This window comes from Triticum aestivum, chromosome 2A (genome assembly GCF_018294505.1).
Source record: "Triticum aestivum cultivar Chinese Spring chromosome 2A, IWGSC CS RefSeq v2.1, whole genome shotgun sequence".
Classification (NCBI taxonomy): domain Eukaryota; kingdom Viridiplantae; phylum Streptophyta; class Magnoliopsida; order Poales; family Poaceae; genus Triticum; species Triticum aestivum.
Window position 1 is genome coordinate 102,628,584 of NC_057797.1, and position 6,664 is coordinate 102,635,247.

Consider the following 6,664-nt stretch of genomic DNA (forward strand, 5'->3'; position numbering starts at 1 on the left):
GATAGTGGGGTACCTCTCCAGCGAGCCCCCCTCCCCGCTGCGGCTGGTTCTTCCTTCACCCCGGTGAGCCCCCCACCCCCTAAAAATCGACCGACCCAAAAGTCGATCTAGTCGACTGAAGTGTAGCTAAATCGGAGTAGCATCACAAGCAAGAGCAAGAGCGAGAGCAGCAACACAAGCATGAGCAATAGCAAGAGCAGACCAGGCAGGGGACCGAGAGCAAGAGCAGAGCAGCAGCACGAGCGAGAGCTAAAGCAGCAGCAGCTCCTACTGATGTGGACGTCGTCACCGAGGGAGCGACGCCGTGAAGGAAGTGGCCGGCGACACCGCCGTGGATGGAGCCGCGCCGTGTCGGCTCGGAACCGAGCTCCGGCAGCACCGTGAGATCGAATCAAGAAGAAAATGCGACGATTAGTGTACAACCTCTTTGGTGGCGCCAATTAGGTCGCAGCTTCATCCGAGGAAATGGTGATGATGATGCTCTTCCGGTGGTGCAGGTGAAGACGGTGGTGTGGGAATGGAGGTGGCGCGAAAGACGCGGGGAACGTCGGGGCAGCTCCTCGGAGGTGGAGGACGGGGTGGCTGAACCGGCGGGACGATGAGATCGATGACGGATCCTCATACGATACGGTGGATGAGGGGCGTCGAGGTGTTGCTGTGGACGACGTCGTCGGGGAAGAGGCTCCGGCTAGGTGGCGGACGGAGCAGGGTGTGGGGTTTCGTCACGGGTTTTCGTGGCCTCGGTGTACGAATGGGTGGGTGGATGGGATGGCAGTGGGGAACCATGGCTTAGAGACGCGCTTGCCCGAAATGTGGGGTAAGTGACGAAAGTACCCCCACCGATTTAAGGCGGTTCTTTCGGTTCAGGGGTACCACGGGCATTTCGCGTGTCGGGATTTCACAGGAGGTGGGAGTTTTCGCGGGCGTTGTAATTTTGGAATAGCAAGGCGCGGGTTGAGATGGAGGGAGTTGTCGGAGCACAATGAGACAAAGATATATCCTAAATATTTCGGGCTAACAAGGCGCGGGTTGAAGAGGTGGGAGTTTCGCAGCATGATAGACAGAGACGCTAGCTTGAATTTTCGGCATAAAAAGGCGCGGCTTGAAATTTTGGAAGAACAAGCTTAACGTGTACCCCCCAAAAAAGACAATTTGCACCTCAACACGCACAACACACACACAAACACCATTTAGACTAGAGTAAGGTACACGTGCATTGCACGCATGAGATTTGGCAACCAAATTATGAATAAATACCACATTATAGCATGCAAGCTTTGAGTCATATATGCATGATGTAGATGTTCGTTTAATTCTTATAGTTCATTTCATTCAAAATCATATAGTTTTTATAAGAAAGCTAATCTATTTTAAGATTCATGGAATTGTGCGTCGTAAGACATAAAGTAAAAACAAATAATGGCAAATCATGTAGAAAAACATTTGGGCAATTCTGATACGGAAGATTCTAGAACAAATATGAAGTGCTTGTGTTTTGATGTTTGTGCATTATGCTTAAGTTCAACCATGGAGTCTTCTAGATTATACATGTGGCGAAATCTGGTGGAATCTAGATGATATCCAATGGCTAGTAGTGCTCAAATTTGCCATCTTTGGACCATCGGATTCGCCTCATCCAACGACCATCTTTCAATGTTAAAGTTACCCGCACACAATATAAAAAAATATAAAATATAATATATATATATAGGGGTATAGATATAGATTTGTGATGCGAAAGCCGCCCATCATCTCCAATTAGAATAGTGTGTCCATGCACGGATGCGACGTGGCCAAATGATGTCTACCATCGGTATCTCAAATTCAAATCAATCTGATCTTGTTCAATGTGTATACATTACAACATGCTCGTTTCCAAACCACACCGCGTAGATCTCCGTTATATTCATGCATGCATGGGTTTCAAACATCAGGATCTCTTATTCAAATATTTGAATTCAACTTTACATTAATTATGACCTCACCTATTCTTTTACACCCACACAGTAGTCTTCTCTTTATAATTGTACCACTAACTTTCTCTTGTGCATGCATGCACACACACTACCAGTCGGCATTATCCATCGCACGCACATGATCTTTTTCTTCAGGTCGGTCTCCCATGAAGGCACACACCCACACACATCCCCCTCTCCATCATATCGAGCATTCTTTATCTCTCACGCGTGCATGCACAACGATCGATGTTCCTCTATGTATGTGTGTACATAGCTAGGTCTTTCATGGTTTTCCACACAAACCGATCAATAGATATATCCAGTGAGGTCTCACCCTCTTTCCCACGTCCACATCGATCAATCTATACCTCTCTATATAGGATTAACATATATAGCTAATACACCCACATTAATTATATATCCAATGTCCCCCTCTCATCATCCATGCCTTCCATTTCATCTCTCACATGCGTGCACAATGGCGAAGACAGGGGGCAGTAAGGGCCCTACCCCCCTCCCCCCTAACATCACTATATATCGAGGCTAATATGAATGTGATCATTAGACAATTGCTGCTAAAAATGGTTTAAGTTCATGAATTGACCCTCCTCGAAAAGGATTAGCAATTCTTGCCCCCCTAGCTCATTTATTTTTCATGGCTCCGCCACTACGCGCAACAGCGCACGTGTTCGCCCCCTCTCTCTAAATATCGATCTCGCACTTGTGCATTCCTTCATAGTCTCCCTCCACTCGGCCCCTCGCACCATCTTCTAGCCCCCACCGGATTTTGCCACATGTACAATCTAGCAGACTCCATGGTTGAACTTAAGCATAATGCACCAAACCTCAAAACAACAATGGTTCTCTTTTGTTCTAGAATCTTCCGTATCATAACTGCCCAAACTTTTTTTTCTAGTTGAATTGCCATTATTTGTTTTTACTTTATGCTTTACAATGCACAATTCCATGAATCATAAAATAGATTAAGGGCTTCTTTGATTCAATGGATTCTCAAAGGAATTTTGGAGGATTCTAATCATCAGGAATTTTTCCTATCTTGGTTGTTTGATTCGTAGGATTGTAAACCATAGAAATTTTTCCATATGATTCATTTGCACTAGATTTCATAGGAAACATCCCATCCACTCAAACCTCTTTGAAAGAATTCTGCGTTTTTTCTATGCACAATCAAACACTCGTACAATCCTGCAGGATTCAAGACGACATTCCACTATAATCGCATGTTTTTCCTATTCCCGTCTTCTTAGCTTTTTTATAAAAACTAATTGATTTTGAATGAGATGAACTATAAGAATTAAACGAAGGGCTACATCAGGCATGACTCAGAGCTTACATGCTATAGTGTGGTATTTATTCATAATTTGGTTGCAAAATTTGATGCGTGCAATGCACATGTACCTTACTAGTACTTCGAGTATGTGCAAAACACGTAAATTAGAATACCAATGGCACGCTACACAGTGTCTCTCTTACAGTTCATGAAGCCACTGGCACATGTGGAGGCATTGTCACGACCTCCTTGTGTGGATTGATCACAGTGACGTGCTGCTGGTTCCAGAAGAATGTACTCGTCCTCCCTGAGCCATACTAGCGGTACATGCATGAAGCGAAGATGTGCACACACGCCACGCACGCACTCATTCCCTCGCACGCACACGCGGGTACACGAGCGGACGCAATTTTGTACCAAGATCCACCCCATGTGATAATTTGACGCGTGTAAAGTTGTTTACTTCATTGATGGTCAATTAATACAGCACATGCAAATTGAGTGGACGTGAGGGCGGAAGAAAGACATTATTACTCCACTGCGCGCATGCGAGTAGTTAAATCATGGGTTGCTAGTAGTACTTCCATTGGTCTCCTTCGTATTTTGTGCCAATTTTTGAGAGTAACATAATATTTACACATTTGAGCAGTGTAGTACTTGAAATTTATGTTCTGCTAAACTCATCGGGAGCCGTTTCGGGCCTCGAAACCAAAACCATCAATTAATCTTTACCTCGTTCCCATCACATTCGAAAGCCTGCTCACACCTACTAGTACGTACCAAACCTGAACGTGTTCCCACTATGCAGGTATTAGTACTAGTGCTAGTACTTAGGTTATAAAAAGGAGAACTACCTAACCGAAAATTACTCTACCTTTCCTCCTCATAAGTGCTTCTTCTTCGTCCATCGTTGCCATGGCCAATGAGCAGAGCTCTAGATCGAGAACTACTCGTAACAAGGGAGCAGCAACCAAGGCTGCGGAAAAAAAGAGAGGGCTCGCCGCCACGCAGAGACCTCGAAGATCTCTCACGGGCAGGCGAACATGCCAAGCCAGCGGAGCTGGAGTCGTTATCCCTCGACGACATGCCCGATCAGCTCAATAAGCACCTCAATAAGCAAAAGGAGATCATCCAAGGCTTGATGGAGTTGCTGAAGGAGAGCCTCGACGACATGCCCGCTGAGCTCAATCAGCAGGGGGAGTTGATCGCCGGCTTGGTGATGCTGCTGAAGAAGAGCATCGCCTCGGAGAAGAAGGCGACCGGCGAAATCCTACGACTTCAGGAGGACAAGGCGAAGCTCTGCCACGAGATCGACCTGTTGAAGGAGAAGAATGCCGGCTGGAAGAAGCTGCATGAGAATAGTAGTTCCTCGATGAAGATGCTGCAGGCCCTCGTCATGGAACAGAAGGAGGAGTTGGCGAAGCTCCGCATCAAGCACCCGACTGCTGTCAAGGTACGTAATGCGGCCGTGGAACAGATGATGAAGGCTTGCGTCAAGAAATCCCGCGTCATGGACAGAATGAAGAAGATGGCGGAGGAGAAGCGCAAGGAGATGGAGGTCGTGGAGGCGATTGTCACACCCTAGCTAGTCATGCATTAGAGTGTTGCATCATGTTTACTCTTTCATCAGAAACTTGAAATGGGGATCTGTGAAACCCTCAGAATCATTTTGAAAATGACCCAAATAAAAATTTCTCCAAAAGGATCCAAGAAAATGCTCATGTTGCTCTCTGAAAATATTGGACAGAGATAAAAATCAAACCAATAATTTTAGTGGCTCATGGACATTTATTTTGGGCATTTGGAATTAATGCATAAATATTTTCATTAGAAATATATTAATTATATATATTAATATATGTCCAAATATTATGCCATTTATAAAAGAGAGAAATTGCTCAGTATATTGCAAATTGCGACGTCTGTCGTCGTGTAAAAGCAGAGCACCAATGGCCTGCTGGCACCCTTCAACCCTTAGCTATTCCTGAATGGAAATGGGATAAAATTGGTATGGATTTCATTACCGGTTTTCCCAGGACCAAGAGAGGGAATAATGCTATTTTCGTCGTGGTCGATCGTCTTTCCAAAGTAGCCCATTTCTTACCTGTTCGTGAGAGTATAACCGCTAGTCAGCTGGCAGACTTATACATCTCCCGAATAGTGTCCCTCCATGGTGTTCCTTTGGAAATTAACTCGGATCGAGGAAGTCTTTTCACCTCTCGATTTTGGGAAAGTTTCCAAAATGCTATGGGAACTCGTCTCTCCTTTAGCACCGCTTTCCACCCTCAGTCAAGTGGTCAAGTGGAACGCGTCAATCAGATTCTAGAAGACATGCTTCGAGCCTCTGTTATCACATTCGGAATGGACTGGGAGAAGTGCCTTCCATTTGCCGAATACGCCTACAACAACAGCTATCAATCTAGCTTGGGTAAAGCCCCTTTTGAAGTTCTCTATGGACGACGATGTCGAACACCCCTTAACTGGTCAGAGACCGGGGAAAGACAATTCTTTGGCCCGGATATGATTCAGGAAGCAGAAGAACAAGTTCGTATCGTTCGTGAAAAGTTGAAAACAGCCCAATCTCGTCAAAAGAGTCAATATGACCGAAAACATAAGGCTATGACTTTCGAGGTTGACGAGAAAGCTTATCTTCGGGTCACCCCTCTGAAGGGAACCCATCGTTTCGGTATCAAAGGCAAATTGGCTCCTCGTTACATTGGACCTTTTCGCATTCTCGCCAAACGAGGAGAAGTTGCCTACCAATTGGAACTACCTCCGCACCTCTCCAGGGTCCACGATGTCTTCCACGTTTCTCAACTCAGGCGTTGCTTCTCGGATCCTATCCGTGAAGTGGACCACGAAACGCTTGATCTCCAAGATAATCTTACATATCAAGAGTACCCCATTCGTATCCTCGATCAGGCCGAGCGTACCACCCGACGTCATAACATCAAGTTTCTCAAAGTTCAATGGTCGCACCATTCTGAGGATGAAGCAACCTGGGAAAGGGAGGATCGTCTTCGACTCGAGTATCCCGCCTTCTTCCCGGAGGAACCCAAATCTCGGGACGAGATTCTTTTGAGTGGGGGTGAGTTGTCACACCCTAGCTAGTCATGCATTAGAGTGTTGCATCATGTTTACTCTTTCATCAGAAACTTGAAATGGGGATCTGTGAAACCCTCAGAATCATTTTGAAAATGACCCAAATAAAAATTTCTCCAAAAGGATCCAAGAAAATGCTCATGTTGCTCTCTGAAAATATTGGACAGAGATAAAAATCAAACCAATAATTTTAGTGGCTCATGGACATTTATTTTGGGCATTTGGAATTAATGCATAAATATTTGCATTAGAAATATATTAATTATATATATTAATATATGTCCAAATATTATGCCATTTATAAAAGAGCTCT